Raw genomic sequence first — 19589 nt, 5'->3', positions numbered from 1 at the left:
TCAGTAAGAATTTATTTTTTCAAGAGCAGAAGTGGGAATAGGAGGACAAGAAACACAAGAATGTCAGGTTTCACACTTGCATTAAAAACTCAAAAATCAGCCCTGGCCAGTTTGGCCTGAGGATCAATGACTCTCTGGTTTGATTCTGGTCAAGGGCACATACCTCGGTTATGATTGGTCCCTGGCCCTGGTCAGGTCAATCTGACTCTCTTGCATCGATGTTTTCTCTCTCTCTCCCTCTCCCTTCCTCCCTCCTACTCTATCTGAAGATAAATAGAAACATATCCTCAGATGAAGATTTAAAAATATATATATATAAAATAAAAACTCAAAACTATTTTGTTTTCTGCAGCAAAATTGTAGCACAAATTTAAATGTTTAAGATTTAATCCCACGACTCATCATCTATTGGATTGGGAGTTTGTGAAGAAAACTGTGCTATGTTCAAAGTGCTCTTGCCCTGATGATTCTTTTGAGTATCTTCTTGTATTATTCCTAAAGCTAGGAACATATGAGCTAGAAGCAATTTCTTCCAACCATACAGGAGCATCCTGTTGAGTATCCGAGAGTTTCACTACGGGCTGTGCTAAATGGTTTTTGATTCAGCAACAAGAAAAGAAATATCTCTGCCAGGGTTCTCACAATGACCAATACATGAATTCAAGGAATGCATGCATCAATAATAGAAGGAATATAAAAATTAATAATGTATTGAACATTTTCAATATCTAGACTACTAACAGCTACTCAAGTAGCTGTAAGAGCTGGGTACCACCTGCAGTGAAAATCCCCAAGAGTTAGCTTTTTCACCCTGGTTGGTTTGGCTCAGCAGTTAGAGCATTGGCCCCCTGGACCAGAGAGTCCTGGGTTTGGTTCCCACTAAGGGCACGGACCTCCGTTCCCCTGGGCCGTGTGGGTGGCAGAAAGTCGACATGTCTCTCTCACGTTTATGTTTCTCTCTCTCTCTCTTCCTTCCTTTCTCCCTCCTGCTCTATCTGAAGATAAATACAAAAATGTCCTCGGATGAGGATTAACAAAAACAAATAAATAAGAGTTAGCTTATCTCTCTCTTCCATATCACCATGAGTAGTTGTAGTTGTCATTTTTTTTTAGACAAAGAAAAGTTGCAATAAACTATGCTTTTATCTTAGTTTCAACAAAGATAATTTTTTTTAATCATCTATGATTTGCAGAATTTCTACAGGTTTTTCTCATTTTGAAAAGTAGCCAACTTAATGGTCTGCTGAACATTTCTATGAACTCCCATCACTTGTCCAACAGCAACAAACAAGTAATTCAATCTGTAAAATACCACAGCCAAACTTTGAAATTCCTCTGGAAAAAAATGGCACTTAGCATAATTGTTTGATGTTCTTTGATAGAATTCCTAAACAGGAGATTAGCTTTTTCATTTCTGGTCCAAAATCCCTATCTAGTATGCAATCAACTTCATCTAAAATTAAATATTGGAGTTATCTGAGACCAATTTTTTGTTTATCTATGATATCCAGGAGTCTTCCAGGAGTTGCATAATAGCTCTGCGAGTGTTCCCACAATGACCAGTAAAATGAATTCAAGGAACACACGCATCAGTAGTAGAAGGTAATGTCTAAATGAAAAAGGAAGGGAACATCATTCTTGGTTCAGGCACTCTGTTAGGCAAGTGACATACTTCTTTGGTTTTATTCTTACATAGTATTAGGATGAGGGATTATTATTTTCTTTTTCTGCACAATAAAATGAGGCTCAGAGAGGTTATATAACTACCTTATAAGTGACAGAGACAAGAACTCAAATAAACTCTGTCTGATTGAAAAGTTCACATTCTTTCCATGACACTAATTCATCTCTTTATTATTCAAAGTTGTCTGGCATTTCATTGGCTTGACACAAATATTTATAAAATTGGTTTGCATTTTTGAGCAGCTTTGTTTCTTCAGCCAAAGAAATGCTGCTCCAGACTCCCTATGAAGTGAAAAGAGACACAGATGAAATGAGACTTAGGGTCTTTTCCATCTCTGCTTTGTGGCTCCTGTTCAGCACTATTCATGTGGTTAGTCACTCCCTGAATTCAGACTTGGTCGAGCTCCAGAATTAGCTCCACTTCCCTTAGCTCTGCAGTCTTACTGGGTGGTCATGGAGGAAGAATAATCTCAGAAGAGGATTCTCATGAGAAATTTTAGCTTATAGAATTTGGAACCTAATAGGCTGGACTTAAAACAAAAAAAATGCCATCCATGAATTAGTTCTGTCTTTGGGTAAGCCACTTAGCCGCTCATTCCAAAAATGGGAATGTGGACATTTCTCGTGGTTTGTATGAGGATAACAGGTAATGGAGATAACGTGCACGGCTCACAGTAAACCCATTAAGATATAGTTTCTACTGATAATTTTTAGTTGAATTTTTGGTATTTTTCAGGCCTGTACTTTTTTAACCAAAAATAAACTTTTAGGGATTTGTGTTTTCACTTACATTGTAAACCTTACAAAAGTCTAAAAACATGTGTTAAGTAATTTATTATCACTTTTGTTAAAGAAAAAGCAAGTACATTTGGAACTATCCCAGAACTTGTGCTCACCTTGCCTCACTTTGGATTTTCACCTTAATTTACTTCTTTTTGGAGATTTTCTATTCTGAAATAGACAGCAGATATCTAGAGTTTGTGGGCATTGGGGTTCTGCCGAGAATAGGACACAGTCCAATGCATGGCCAAACTTGGAAACCAAGAGGAAGCTCCCATGAAAGTGTTGGGAAAAATTCCTCCATCGATCTCATGTGTCTGCAAAATTTTCAAGCAGTACTAATTGCCCTTTCATGCTACTTTATCAAGATAATGTTTTTCTCTTGGATGGACAGGTTTAATCTCAGTCCATTAATGGATTCAGGTTTTCTAAGCTCAGGATTATACTGCATGCGCTGTATCCACCTGGGCTCCCTCTGCCTTAACACCATGGGATTTGAGAAGCATGGAGAACCAACTCAGATATAAATCCCATGCTGCTTGCTGTGCTGTAATAAAGCCCGTTGTCTCTAATCCGGGATTCTTTTTTCTTCTGCCAACATGAAACTGTGATGTGCTCTTTCAGCTTGAGAGTAAATACACATTCACATCCTTTATAGTTTTCAACTAAGAACATGTGGAAGTACTAAAATGTACTATTGGCAGCACAGAGGAATCAGAAAACTCTTCTTTGGGGAATGCAAGGGGCTCAAGGAAATTGTTCCAGAAGAGGTTGTACTGGAACTGGGTCTTAAAGGATGAGTATCAGTCAGCTAAGTGAAGAAAGCTGAGAAACTTGAGTGTGCATGTGTTTGTAAGAACTTGGAATGTTAGAGCTTGGATTGCAAGGGGATGGGAATGCAGCAGATAACCTAAGATACAGTTTGGGAGTATATTGCGAAAAGAAAGAAAAAAAGCTGATTTCAGGATTTTCTGCTCTACTAAACAGTCTCATATGAATAGTCTCATTTTACTATCACAACAACTTTCTTAAGAAGGCATTACTAGCTTTTTAAAAAGTGATTAAGGTCCAGATAGTTTAAATAATTTCTCTAAGATTGAAGAGCTAATAAATACTAGAACAACCATGTAAAACCAATACACCAATGATGAACTCACAGAAAGAGAAACCGAAAAAACAATCCCATTTACCATCATGACAAAAAAATTAAGATACCTAGGAATAAACTTAACCAAAGAAGTAAAGAACCTATTTGCAGAAAACTATAGGACATTGAAAAAAAAAAAATAGAGGAAGATATAAAAAAGTGGAAGCACATACCTTGTTCATGAATTGGAAGAATTAACATCATTAAAATGTCCATACTACCCAAAGCAATCTATAGATTCAATGCAATCCCCATCAAAATACCAATGACATATTTCACAGAACTAGAACAAATACTTCAAAAGTAAAAATGTAACTTTTGTTCAAAAATTTAAAAAATCATTTGAGATGGCATGGAAGGACCTGGAGAGTATTATGCTAAGCGAAACAAGCCAAGCAGAAAAAGACAAGTATCACATGTTCTCACTTATTTGTGGAATATAATGAACTAAATAAACTGCTGAACAAAATTAACCCAGAGACATAGAGGTAGGGTACAGACTGACAAGTCTCAGAGAAAAGGGCTTGGGGGGGGGGGGGATAAACCACAAAACTTACATGCATGCATGTATGACCAATGGACATAGACAACAAAGCTGGGGATGGGGCAGGGGGGAAGGGGAGGAGGATGTCAATGGGGAAAAATGAGAAACATCTAACAAAAACAAATTAATAAATAAAAAATAAATTAAAAAGATGATAAAGGATCACAAAAAGAAAAAAAGAAAACTAAAAAAATATGTTTTTTGTTTTTTTTTAACCAAGGTTTTTCCAGAGTCAAAAGATGTGTGTATGCTCAGAGCAAGTTTCAGATCACTGTTTAGTTAGAGCTCCAGTTAACTAGTTGATTCACCACTGCCACACATGTCAAGATAACTTCCCTCACTTAATAAGGACAACTGGCTGAACGTAAGCCCATGTTTATTTGTCCAGGTATGTTGCCCAAATTCTGATTCTTAAGTTTTCCAAGAGGAAACACACACATACACACATCAATACAAATAAGAGTGAGCAAGAAAGAGAGTGTAATAACAGCAAAATGAGAGCTGTTACATGATGGAAGTAAACACTTGAAGGAATGTTCTTCATGGCCCCACAAACACAATCTACTCCTCAAATTCATGTACAGGAATTATTCTTAACAGCAGACAGTTTGAATGTTTAAATGTGAAAGTCAGGTTATTTCTTTTTATATTACAATTTTAAAATAATGATGGTAATGCATCTATTTTTTGAAACTTTGCTTTTAAACAGTGGGAGGCTCCAGCCAGAGCCAAGGTCAGGTTCAACCAATGACACATACTTAGTTCTGGTAAATAAGTTATTTAGAATTTATTTGAATAGAGAAATATGTAGATAACAAATGTGGTCAGCAATTAGAAAAAAAAAGCACATGTTTTGTTTTTAAATATATTCACTACTGTTTACTACATTAAACTCTTTTTGACTCCACAAAATGATCTCCCAGAATGTTATAGCTATATGTAATGTTATGGAAGTGGAATCATGACTTATTCAATGATTTTGGTATATAATGACTTTATGAGTCATTAAAATGTACAGTTAGTATTCACTTTTAGCTGAGTTCTGGTCAGTTTTAGCTAAGAAGTACTAGACTAACTATTTAGAGTACAGTCAATAACAAAGTGTGTGACTTCTAGTTTGATGTATTCAAAGCTTGATTTCATAGTAAACCCAACATATGTACTTACTGAAAGTACTATCACAGTAATCAGGGCCTTCAAAGGTTTAATCTGAAAAAAAAAAAAGGGTGGGAAGGTACTATAGAAGTTGAGATGAATTATCTTTTCCAGAACAGGAATCATCAGGCTCTGATTATATTTTCTCTATGAAGGACCAAAGAGTAAATATTTTCAGCCTTGAAAGCCACTGGTTCCCATCACAATTATTCAACTCTGTTATTAGTTCTTGTACTATAGGAACAATCATAGATGACACATAAATGACTAAGTGTGGCTATGTGCCAATAAAGTTTTATTTACAAAACCAGGTAACAGTTGGATTTGGCCAATGAGCTACCAATAGTCAACCCCTGGTTTAAATTATTCTTATTTTTGCATTCAAGCACCTATTCTCCAGAACCTAATATAAGACATAATAGGAAAATAATTAAGGTTTGTTAAATGAATTATTAAAATAGAGTGACAGAATAAATATACAAATTCATTCACAAATTTAACAAGTATACATTCAGTATCAGACAGAGGACACACTTCCAGGCTCTAGAGATACATGGGTAGACTACACAGGCCAAAAAATAAAATCCTTGTCCTTACAGAGGTTACACTCACAAGGGATAACAGACAATATACAAGATAAATAACAAAATGTAAAGTATGTTACATGAAAATAGTAGGTAAAAAAGAAATAAAGAAGACACAGAGGATGGGGCTTGTTGGGAGAATTGCCATTTTGGGTTAGGTATCCCAGGGAGGCTTAGACGAAGATTACACTTGAGTAAAAGCCAGAAGGAAGTAGAAGGAGCACAGTCAAGGCCTAAGGAACAGCAAATGCAAAAGATCTTAAAGAGGTGTATTTGTACTTTACAGGTATTGATTATTCCAATGTTTCCCTTATAAATAAACACAACACATTTTTTCAAATAAGATATTATTTACATGTAATGAAATGCACCCACTTTAAGTGTAATAACTGTAGTTTATGATGTGATGAATTCCATTAGTTCTTGAAGATTTGATGCCACTGCCTCAAAAGAAATAACATCCTAAAAGAGCCAAAGAACCTTTTCAGAAAACAGAAGCATAATTCAAATAAATGAGAAGAAAATTTCTCACACACATTTTATATTGGGTAACTTCTTAGTAAGCATATGACTTTATATAAAAGCTCAACAACTAAGTAAAAACAGACATTTCTTGTTTGCAATTATTAGAGCCCCTAGTGGCTATCCTTATAATTTTCATACTACGATTGAACTGTGTCTGGTGATATGCTCTAAGTGCAAATTTTACATTAGATTTCAAAGACTTAGAGAAAAAAAGTGAAATAATTCATAATTTTTATATTGATCTCATGGTAAAGTGATAATATTTAGGATATATTGGGCCAAGTAAAACATATCACTAAAATTAATCCCATCAGTTTCTTTTTTACTTTTTAATGTGGCTACTAGAAAATTTAAAGTCACATCATATTTCTGTTGGGCAGTGCTGCATTAGATATAATAATTGACTCCTCTATCTGACTTCCCAGAAACATATACCTTTTACATTTTCATAATTTAAAAAACTCACATTTCTTTGCTTTCTTCTTGCATTTGATTTTTGAAATCTATCAAGTCATTTTTAATCCCCTTCCATTAACCTATCCCTTCTTTCCTAGGCCCACATATCTCTCCTTTCATAGATCAAAGGAAACAACATATTTTCTTTAAGTTCTTTAATTCCAAAAAGATCTATTTGATCAAGACTTGGACTGTTTTGTTGCACAATCTTTCTAATGTTCATTTTAAATTATGAACATAAATTAATAAATAAATTATGAAAATACAACAAAGTACCTAAACATAGAAACTAATATATTAGTGAATATGTACTTAATACTTAAATAAGCTGTTACTATCTTGACATATTCACTTTATATTTTTTTCAGAAATTAAATGTTAACAATACATGCTTTTCTTCTCTGTGCTGTACAAGCTTATTCTTATCCTGATATTATTGCATTACATGTCTTTGCATATTTTTGAACTATGACTATCAATGTTTGTCTCATAAGCAAGATAGACTAATTGTTTTTTTTGAATCAATAATTTCAAAATTAGATTCTGAAATGGAGGCGGAGTAAATGGAAGCTATATAGACTGTCTCCCAGGACCAAACTGGAATTACAAATAAAATAAAGACAAATCAATGAGAAAGCAACAGAAAAGCAGCTTGCGAGGATTATATAACCAGGGACACTGACTCGATCCTGGTAGGATTGTGGAGGTGTGAGAGGTGGGCTGGGAGCCCATGGACAGCAGTGGTCTTAGCTGTGAGCAGCACCCTCGGGGTTACACTCCCAAGTGGCTCCACAACCCAGCGCCAGGACAAATGCTAAAATAGCCACAGCCACTCAACTAGGGCTCCAGAAGAGGGAGGGCAGACTGGACTGGAACTGTGTGGGGACACTCGGGATTTGGAAGGGGCTCAGAGCTTTTACTGAGTTGCAGCCACACAGGATGGTGGACATCTTACTCCTTCCCAGGGCTCTGGGGAGAGGCTATGGCCTCTCCTTCGGAGATTCAACCCCACCCAGGTGGGCCATTGAAATGCAAATTGAGGATCTTTAACAACCAGCATCTACCCCACCCTCAGGGAATGCCCTTAGGCTGAGCATCTGAGGGAGTTTTTCATTCAACTGAGAACCCAAGGCTCTTCAGCCTCCAGGCAAAAAGCTAGAGGATAACTGTACCATTCCTGGGATAGCAACTCTAATCAGGAAAGTAAGACTTGACAGTAGTATTCAAAGTGAGTTCTCCTTGCTCATCTAAATCCAGGAGAGGGAGCCACAAATAGCAGAACACCAACACCCACAGGGAAAATTTGGCAGGCTCCAAAGCCCACTATGATAGCCAAAATGGTGAAACAAAGAAACAAAAGCCAAATGAAAGAACAACAGACCTCTACCAAAGATGAGATATATGTGGAGCAGTTGAGCAAGTTAACAGAGCTGGAAATCAGAGCCATGATCTTGAAGAAGCTCAACAGCATGAGTAAAGACATAGAGATGCTGAAAATAAACCAATTGGAAATTAAAAACCACCAAGAAGAAATCAAGAATGACATATCAGAAATAAAGAACACATTGGAAGGTCTAAATAGCAGAGTAGAGGAAGCTGAGGACCGGATCAATGAATTAGAAGACAGGGTAGAAAAAAATCAACCAATCAGAACACCAAAAGGAAAAAACAATTAAAAAACAGGAAGACAGCTTAAGAGAACTGTGGGACAACTAAAAACATAATAACATTCACACTATAGAACTCCCTGAAGAAGAAGAAAATGTTCAAGGGTGAGAGAATATATTTGAAGAAATAGTGACAGAAAACTTCCCTAATTTAGTGAAGAAAAGAAGGCATTCAAGTTCAAGAAGCACAGAGAGCCCCAAGTAAGAAAACCCAATCATTTCCTCACCACGACACATAGTAATTTAAATGACAAAAATTAAAGACAAAGAGAGAATTCTAAAAGCAGCAATAGATGAGCAACAGGTTACTTACAAAGGAACTGCCATAAGGCTATCAGCTGGCTTCTCAACAGAAACACTACAGGCCAGAAGGGAATGGCATGAAGTAATCAAGGTCATGAAAAACAAGGATCTGAATCCAAGACTACTCTATCCAGCAAGGCTGTAGTTCAAAATAGAAGGTCAAATAATGTCATCTCAAAGGATGAAATTTTTTTCTTATACCTGCATAGTACTCCATTGTGTATATGTATCACAGCTTTGTTATCCATTTATCTGCTGATGGACATTTGGGCAGTTCCCAGATCTTAGCTATTGTAAATAGTGCTGCTACAAACATGGGAGTACATATATTCTTTGTGATTGGTGTTTCAGGCTTCTTAGGGTATATTCTTAGAAGTGGGATCACTGGGTCAAATAGCAGTTCAATTTTTAATTTTTTGAGGTAACACCATATTGTTTTCCATAGTGGCTATACCAGTCTGCATTCGCACCAGCAGTATACTAAAGTCCCCTTTTCTTCACACCCTCACCAATACTTGTTGTTTGATGAATTGTTGATGGCGGCCATTCTAACAGGTGTGAGGTGATACCTCATTGTTGTTTTAATTTGCATCTCTCTGATTAGTGATGTTGAGCATTTCTTCATATGTCTCTTAGCTATTTGTATGTCCTGTTTAGAGAGATGTCTATTCAGCTCCTCTGCCCATTTTTTAATTGGGTTCTTTGTCTTCCTTTTCTTGAGTTGTATGAGCACTCCGTATATATTGGAAATTAACCCCTTATCTGATATATCATTGGCAATTATACTCTCCCATACAGTGGGTTGCCTTTCCATTTTGATGATTTTATCTTTTGCTGTGCAGAAGCTTTTGAGTTTGATGTAATCCTATGTGTTCATTTTCTTCTGCATCTATTGCCTGAGGTGATGTATCAGTGAAAGTGTCATCCTAAGCAAAACAAGCCAAACAGAGAAAGACAAGTATCATATGATCTCACTTATTTTTGGAATATAATAAACATAATAGTCTGAGGAATGAGGTAGGCCCAGAGACGTGGAAGTGGGGTACAGACTGACAATCCCCAGAAGAATGGGTGGTGGGGGAGAGATAAACCACAGAATTTGTATGCATGTATGCATGAACAATGAACATGGACAACAAAGCTGCGGACAGGGCGGGAATGGAGGGGGAGGCAGAATCAGTGGGGGGAAAAGGCCAAACATCTATAACAAAAATAAATAAATTACTTAAATAATAATTTTAAAAAAGAATCCAGATTCATAAGGAGGCTGTGTATAAAGCATCTGGCTTACAGTCAGTGCTAAATAAATATAAGTTATATTTACAGGAAAAAAAAATAGAAGGTCAAATAAAGCGCTATCCAGACAAAAAAAAAAAAAAAAAAGGCTAAGGGAATACATTCGCACCAAACCAGAACTGTGAGAAATGTTAAAAGGACTGCTGTATTTAGTGGAAGAAATAGGGAGAAAAATATAATCAAACTAAACAAATATGGCAATAAATAAGTACATATCAATAATCACCTTAAAAGTAAATGGACTGAATGCTCCAATAAAAAGACACAGAGTAACTGATTGGATAAGAAAGCATTGCTCATCTATATGTTCTTTACATAAGACCTACCTCACAACAAAAGACTCAGATAGGTTGAAAGTGAAAGGATGGAAAAAATTCTTCCACGCAAACAGAAAGAAAAAAAAGCTAGGGTAGCAATACTAATATCTGATAAAATAGATTTCAAAATGAAGGCCATAACTACAGACAAAGAAGGCCACTACATAATATTGATAGAATCTATCCAACAGGAAGATATAACCTTGATAAACATATATGCACCCAATACAGGAGTATAAACATATTTAAAAAGCTTCTGGAGGACTTCAAAGGAGAAATTGACAGCAATACAATCATAGCAGGGAACTTCAACACCCCGCTGACATCACGGGATAGATCGTCTAGACAAAAAATTAACAAGGAAACAAAGACTCTAAATGAATCACTAGACCAAATGGGTTTAATAGATATCTACAGAGAATTATACCCCAAAACTGCAGAATTCACAGTCTTCTCAAGTACACATGGGACATTCTCAAAGATAGACCACATGATAAGACACAAACTAAATCTCTACTAGTTCAAGAAGATTGAAATCATATGAAGCATCTTCTCAGATCACAATGGCATGAAACTAGAAATCAATTGCAACAAGAACATGCAAAGACATTTCAACACATGGAGGCTAAATAGCATGTTGTTAAACAATAAATGGATTACCGAGGTGATTGAGCAAGAAATTAAAAACTTCCTGGAGACCAATGAAAATGAACACACGACAACACAAAATCTATGGGATGCAGCAAAAGCATTTCTGAGATGGAAGTTCATAGCATTGCAGGCTTACCTCAAGGGAAAAAGAAAATTTCTAATAGACTATTTAACCTCACAACTTAAAGAATTAGAGAGCAAACAAAAGGAAAACCCCAGAGCAAATAGAAGGAAGGAAATAGTAAAGATCAGAGCAGAAATAAATGACATAGAGACCAAAAGAAAAACAACAATTCAAAGGATCAATGAAGCAAAGAGCTGGTTCTTTGAAAAGATAAACAAGATTGATAGATCTTTACTAGACTCACCAAGAAACAAAGAGAGAGAACCCAAATACACAAAATCAGAAATGAAAGAGGAGAAGTAACAACTGACACCACAGAAATACAAAAGATGATTAACAACTACTATGAACAATTATATGGCAACAAATTCAACAATCTAAGCAAAATGGACACATTTCTAGAAACACATAGTCTCCCAAAACTGGACCTGGAAGAAATAGAAAACTTCAACAGACCAATAACAACTAAGGAAATTGAAGAAGTAATGAAGACTCTTCCAGCAAAGAAAAGCCCGGCCGGGATAGCTTCATGGGGGAGTTTTACCTAACATTCAAAAAAAAAAAAAAAACACCCATTCTCCTCAAACTATTTCAAAAAATTCATAAAGAAGGAAGACTTCCAAACTTGTTTTATGAGGCCAGCATAATTCTAATTCCAGAACCAGAAAAAGACACTATAAAGAAAGAACTACAGGCCAATATCTTTGATGAACATAAATGCCAAAATCCTGAAGAAATTACCAGCAAATTGGATCCAGCAATACATCAAAAAATTATTCACCATGACCAAGTGGGATTCATCCCAGGGATGCAAAGCTGGTACAATATTTGCAAATCAACAAATGTAATTCACCACATAAATAAAATGAAGAATAAAAACCACAAGATCATATCAATAGATGCTGAAAAAGCATTCGACAAAATCCGGCATCCATTTCTGATAAAAACGCTCAGCAGTGTGGGAATAGAGGGATCATATCTCGACATAATAAAGGCCATATATGAAAGACCTACAGCCAACATCATACTTAATGGGCAGAAACTAAAAGCATTTCCCTTAAGAACAGGAAAAAGACAAGGATGCCCACTTTCGCCACTCTTAGTTAACATAGTACTGAAAGTCTTAGCCACAGCAATCATACAGGAAGAAAAAATACAAGGATCCAAATGAAAAAGGAAGAATTGAACCTGTCATTATTCACAAATGACATGATACTATACGTAGACAATCCCAAAGACTCCATCAAAAATTTACTAGACTTAATAAATGATTTTGGAAAAGTAGCAGGATACAAAATTAATGTAAAAAAATCGATGGCATTCTTATATACCAATGATGAAGTCATAGAAAGAGAAACTGAAAAAATAATCCCATTTACCATTGTGGCAAAATAAATAAATTAAGATAGCTAGGAATAAACTAAACCAAGGAAATAAAGGACCTATTTGAAGAAAACTACAGGTCATTGAAAAAAGAAATAGAGGGAAGATATAAAAAAGTGGAAGCACATACGTTGTTCATGAATTGGAAGAATTAACATCATTAAAATGTCCATATTACCAAAAGCAATCTATAGATTCAATCCAATCCGCATCAAAATACTAACAACAATACTTCACAGAACTAGAACAAATACTTCAAAAGTTCATATGGAACCAAAAAAGACCTGGAATAGCCTTAGCAATATTGAAAAAGAAGAACAAAGTTGAAGGGATCATGTTACCAGATTTCAGGTTATACTACAAAGCCACTGTAATCAAAACAGCCTGGTACTGGCACAAGAACAGGCTAGTGGAATAAATCAGAAACCAGAAATGAAACCAAGGCAATATGCTCAATTAATATTTGACAAAGGTGGCAAGAGCATACAGTGGAGTAAAGATAGCTTCTTTAATAAATGGTGTTGGGAAAATTGGACATCTACATGCAAAGAAATGAAACTAGACCATCAACTTACACCCTACACAAGAATCAACTCAAAATGGATAAAAGACTTAAATGTAACTCATGAATCCATAAAAATCCTAGAAAAAACTGTAGGCAACAAAATTTCAGACATCATACACAGCAGAATTTTTACTGATACATCACCTAAGGCAACAGAAACAAAGGAAAAAATGAACACATGGGACTACATCAAACTTAAAAGCTTCTGCACAGCAAAAGATATAATCATCAAAATGGAAAGGCAACCCACTGTATGGGAGAGCATAATTGCCAATGATATATCAGATAAGGGGTTAGTTTCCAATATATGTACAGTGCTCATACAACTAAAAAAAGGAAAACAACCCAATTAAAAAGTGGGCAGAGGAACTAAACAGACACAGGACATACCAATGGCTAAGAGACAAATGAAGAAATGCTCAACATCACTAATCATCAGAGAGATGGAAATTAAAACAACAATAAGGTATCACCTCACACCTGTCAGAATGGCCGCCATCAACAAATCATCAAACAACAAGTGTTGGCGAGGGTGTGGAGAAAGGTGTACTCTAGTACACTGCTGGTGGGAATGCAGATGGGTGCAGCCACTATGGAAAACAATTTGAGGTGTTACCTCAAATAATTATAAATTGAACTTCCATTTGACCCAGTGATCCCACTTCTAGGAATATACCCTAAGAAGCCTGAAACACCAATCACAAAGAATTTCTGTACCCGCATGTTCATAGCAGCACTATTTATAATAGCTAAGATCTGGAAATGGCACAAATGTCCATCAGTAGACGAATGGATACAAAGCAGTGGTACATATACACAATGGAGTACTATGCAGCTGTACAAAAGAAAGAAAGATCTCTTATCCTTTGAGACGACATGAAGGGACCTGGAATGTATTATCCTAAGCGAAACAAGCCAAACAGAGAAAGACAAGTATCATATGATCTCACTTATTTGTGGAATATAATGAACATAACAATCTGAGGAATGGGGTAGTGGCAGAGACATGGAAGTGGGGTACATACTGACAATCCCCAGAAGAGGGGGTGGTGGGGGGAGAGATAAGCCACAGAACTTATATGCATGTATCCATGAACAATGGACATGGACAACAAAGCTGGGGACAGGGCAGGGAGGGAAGGGGAGGGGGGAATCAGTGGGGGAAAACGGAGAAACATCTGTAATAAAAATAAATTAATTAATTATAAAAAATAAGCCTAAAGCAGATTCTATATTCTCATTTCTCTCCCTCTTTTATATAGCCTCTTATATATGCAGATAGCCTAATCTGTCCTGACCCACGCCCATGGATGTTAATACCCAATCTTAATTCTTCATCATTATTTTCCTTTATCAGCATAAGTCTTGAAATATTTTTGTTCTGTAATGTTTTCCATCCCTCTTGTAGAATCATTCTTGATTATGCTCACCTCTTCCTCCTTTGAGAATTTTTACTAGACTCTGCTTTTTTCTATTCCCATTTCATGGGGAAGTTCAATTATCATGCAGACCCTAATAAAATTGCTGGGTTGGGGAAAAACTCAAGTTGGTGGTGTGAGGTGGTACTAGGTCCTCTTGTAACACCTGGAATGTGGCATCCTTAGATATTTAAGGACTTTCTAACAGTTGTCACCTTGTAATTCCCTGTGCTCCCTAGTTTGCTTTACCTTGAGTAAGATTTGCCTTCTTCTCTCATACAAATGTGTCCTTACATGGAAGCCAGCCCCAACAGGAGATCGTAAAGACAGTTTACAATTATTGAGGCACTAATTAGGGTTTTAAGAACATTTAAGTGATTTATGTGTATTCTTTCATTAGAGGGACACAGTGAAATCTATAACATAATTTTTCACAATTTCTTTCCACTTATGGCTTTAAGTTAGAATTGGTCAAATAGGAATTTTGAATAAAATTTGGAAGACAGCAATGTGTCAGCAGCCATTACTTTCTGAGATCATCAGATCTGGAAGCTAAAAGTGCCCAACTCTTTAAATGCCCTCACCAGGGTCAATTGTCTAATCATGGCAGTTCTTTTTTTTTTTTGGTCCTCACCCGAGGACATTTTTTGGTATTTTGTTCAGATAGAGTGGGAGGGAGGGAGAGAGAGAGAAAAAAAAAAAAAAACACAATGTGAGAGGGACACATCGAGTGGTTGCTACCTACACGACCCAACCAAGGCCAGGGACAAACTGCAACTGAGGTATGTGCCCTTAGTGGGAACCGAACCTGAGTCTCTCCAGACCACAGGCTAACACTCTAACCACTGAGCCAAACTGGCCAGGGCTAATCATGGCAGTTCTTAAGAGGGTGAACAATTCAGAGAAGTGGGCACGGTTGCTTAATGAGTTTTCTCTGACACACAAACACAATATGAAACTGACACAATATGAAATATAAAATCTGAATAGTTCTGTATCTATTAAAGAAATTGAATTCAATAAAGAAAAGAATTATTTCAAAACCAATAACCTTACTCAGAAATAGCTTCCAGGCTGTGATAGTTTCACTGGAAAATTTTATCACATAATACCAATCTTATATAAATATTAAGAAAGTAATAATAGCAAGCTTACACAAATTTTGAAGAAGCAATGACAATGACAATCTTACACAAACTCAAAAAATAGAGGACACTACAAGGCATTCACATTTTATTTTATTGTGCGTATGTGTGTGTGTGTGTGTGTGTGTGTGTAAAGCAATAATAACTTTACAGAAGAGAAAAAACATTTTTTTTCTTTCTGGAATTATTTTAAAGTAAGATGCAGACCTCATGCCTCGTTGACATTTCAAGCTGCTGACCAAGAATATTGGCAATTGGAGACCCCATTCTGGCAAGGGTTATTTACATTGAAATATTGACCTGGCATTTCTACAATGAGAACAGGGAAGACTATGCTCTATGGCTACAAAATCCACCTCAATTTCTCTTCACACTGTCCTGCCCTAGAGAAGTAGCCAGAGCCTGAGAAGGGTATCATGACTGGAAAGTTAGACAACCCAATAAGACAAATATGGTGAACAGAAACATTTCCAGATGACTCAAAGCAACAACATTTGAAACTTAAGTGACGTACATTTTAACTAATAAAAGTGCTAGTTTGTCTCAAATAAAGAGCAAATAAAAATAATTGATCCAATAATTACTACAGACAGAAAATATGCATTAGCTAAAATGTTTTGTTAAAGATACAAATAAAAGAATAATCTCCTTAAAAGAATCAGGAATACGCCTTATTAGAAATTGTCATCTGGAAAGACATCCGTGCCCTGGGGATTAGTATTGGCCACAGATCATTTAGTCTGAATGTCCATGGAACTGAATCATATTCTAGTTTCTATATTCTTAAGCACTTACGTAAAGTCAGATTAAATGTTCTAATCAGTCAATTTTAAAAGCAGTGGTTTAATGACCTTGTACTTAAATCTTTAATTTCAGATATATTAGCATAATTCATCAATTTCTTAATTTCAGCAGTTGGAGAAACTTCCAAGGTTTCTTTACATGGCATCTACTTGAATCATTGAGAGATGTATGCCAGATTAACTAAAAAATTTAAAACATTAATTATCTACACAATTTTCCTCACATGCAGTGACAGGTTATTAGTCATGGCAATGATTTGTATTCTTTGGCACTACCAAGCTAAGTACCTATAAGAAGATCAAAGGACTCATTTACTGCAAGAAGTTTAGACTACTAGTAATACATGATATCATCATCCATAATCTAATAGAATATTTCCCAAAGAAACTTTCTTTTTAAGGAAACTTTAAATAGGGTTCTAATGCCATGTCCTGTGTAAAATCATAGGAACCTCTTCACAGTTCAATATCTAACTTACCTGAAGTGTTTTATGGACATAATTATTAAAAACCACAACCTGATAATTGTTATAGAAAAAAAAATCTAAAAAAGAAAGTTCACTGCAATAATTCTATGTCTAGACAATTAAGATATGTCATAAATTGTTTAGTGACTTGTTTAATAAAAATGTTATAGCTGTGGGTTAAATACAGCACTTACCAGTTATTCTTGCATGGTCAGAAGTAAAATGATTAGAATTAAATCTTAGAACCTCTCATGAAGGTATAAATTGTGATGTCTGGAAATTACTTCATACAAAGAATGTGGATGAAGAAGCTCAATGTAATAAAATATGGAATTAAATATATGATTCCTCAATGGAATATTATTTTATAAGTTACTCAATTTCATATCAAATTGGACAGCTACATTAAAAAAATAAAGCTAGACCACCAACTTACACCATATACAAGAATAAACTCAAAATGGATAAAAGACTTAAATGTGACTCATGAATCCATAGAAACCCTACAAGAAAATGTAGGCAACAAAATTTCAGACATCATACACAGCAGAATTTTCACTGATACATCGCCTAAGGCAACAGAAACAAAGGAGAAAATGAACACATAGGACTACATCAAACTCAAAAGCTTCTGCACAGCAAAAAACATAAAACAAAAAAAATAACCATCAAAATGGAAAGGCAACCTACTGCATGGGAGAGCATAATTGCCAATGATATATCAGATAAGGTTAATGAAAATGATATCAGATAAGGTTAGAGTACTCATACAACTAAACAAAAGGAAGACAAAGAACCCAATTAAAAAATGGCCAGAGGAACTAAATAGACACCTCTCCAAACAGGACATACAAATGGCTAAGAGACAAATGAAGAAATACTCAACATCACTAATCATCAGAGAGATGCAAATTAAAACAACAATGAGGTATCACCTTACACCTGTCAGAATGGCTGCCATCAACAAATCATCAAACAAGTTGGCGAGGGTGCGGAGAAAAGGGGACTCTAGTACACTGCTGATGGGAATGCAGACTGGTGCAGTCACTATGGAAAACACTATGGTGTTACTTCAAAAATTGAATTACTATTTGACCCAAGTGATCCCACTTCTAGAAATATACCCTAAGAAACCACAGAACTTATATTCATGTACTCATAACCAATAGACACGAATAACAAAGCTGGAGACCGGGTAGGGAGGATGGGGAAGAGGGTGTCAATGGGGAAATAAAGGAGAAACATCTTTAACAAAAATAAATTAATAAAAAAAGATGGAAAAAATCCTCTTATTGGTAATAAAAATGATGTTACACATTGACAGAATGTCACAATTCAAATAACTATCTTCAAATTAGTTTATTTAATAAATATTATGTAAGTACTTTTTATGTTTGTAACACTAAGCTAGATGCTGAGAGGAATAAGAAAAAAATTTCTTCTCTTCAGCACATCCATATTTCAACAGGCACATGTCACTTAATATTTACCAGATTCAATAAGTAACCTAATATTTTAGACCAATAAAGCTGCTGTCTCCCTAAACTGCCCCACTTCTTTCAATAACAGCCATGCTCCAATCTCAATGATTCCTTTCTTTCTACTTTGTGGTAGCATATATTTAATCAATGTTCCTCTATTTCCTTCTGCAAATTATCCCATCCAAAGCCTTTAAAATATCAACTTTTATTTATTTATTTATTTATTTATTTATTTTTTATTTATTTATTTATTTTTTGTTACAGATATTTTACCTTTTTACCCCATTGGCACCCCCCACCCCACCCCCCCTCCACCCTGTCCCCGGCTTAGTTGTCCATGTCCATTGGTCATGCATACATGCATATAAGTTCTGTGGTTTATCTCTTCCCACCCCCCACCCCCCATCCCCTCTTCTGAGGGATGTCAGTCTGTGCCCTACTTCCATGTGTCTGGGTCTACTGTATTCCTCAGACTGTTATGTTCATTATATTCCGTATATAAGTGAGATCATGTGGTATTTGTCTTTTTCTGCTTGGCTTCTTTCACTTAGGATAATACTTTCCAGGTCCCTCCATGTCGTCTCAAAGGATAAGAGATCTTTCTTTCTTACCGCTGCATAGTATTCCATTGTGTATATGTACCACAGCTTTTTGATCCATTCGTCTACTGGTGGACACTTGGGCTGTTTCCAGATCTTAGCTATTGTAAATAGTGCTGCTATGAACATGGGGGTACATATATTCTTCCTGATTGGTGTTTCAGGCTTCTTAGGGTATATTCCCAGCAGTGGGATCACTGGGTCGAATGGAAGTTCAATTTTTAATTTTTTGAGGTAGCACCATATTGTTTTCCATAGCGGCTGCACCAGTCTGCATTCCCACCAGCAGTGTATTAGAGTCCCCTTTTCTCCACATCCTCGCCAACACTTGTTGTTTGATGATTTGTTGATGGCGGCCATTCTGACAGGTGTGAGGTGATACCTCATAGTTGTTTTAATTTGCATCTCTCTGATGATTAGTGATGTTGAGCATTTCTTCATATGTCTCTTGGCCATTTGTATGTCCTGTTTGGAGAGGTGTCTATTCAGCTCCTCT

General features: G+C 35.9%; 1 pseudogene; it reads right to left on the bottom strand.

Annotated features, from left to right (window-relative positions):
- Window positions 1-385: 385 nt before the first annotated feature.
- LOC118642054 lies at window positions 386-16010 on the bottom strand (annotated as a pseudogene).
- Between the last annotated feature and the right edge of the window lie 3579 nt (window positions 16011-19589).

The sequence above is a fragment of the Molossus molossus genome, unplaced genomic scaffold (assembly GCF_014108415.1).
Source record: "Molossus molossus isolate mMolMol1 unplaced genomic scaffold, mMolMol1.p scaffold_m16_p_3, whole genome shotgun sequence".
Classification (NCBI taxonomy): domain Eukaryota; kingdom Metazoa; phylum Chordata; class Mammalia; order Chiroptera; family Molossidae; genus Molossus; species Molossus molossus.
The sequence above is the reverse complement of the archived record's forward strand: the minus strand, read 5'-3'. Positions and strand labels throughout refer to the sequence as shown.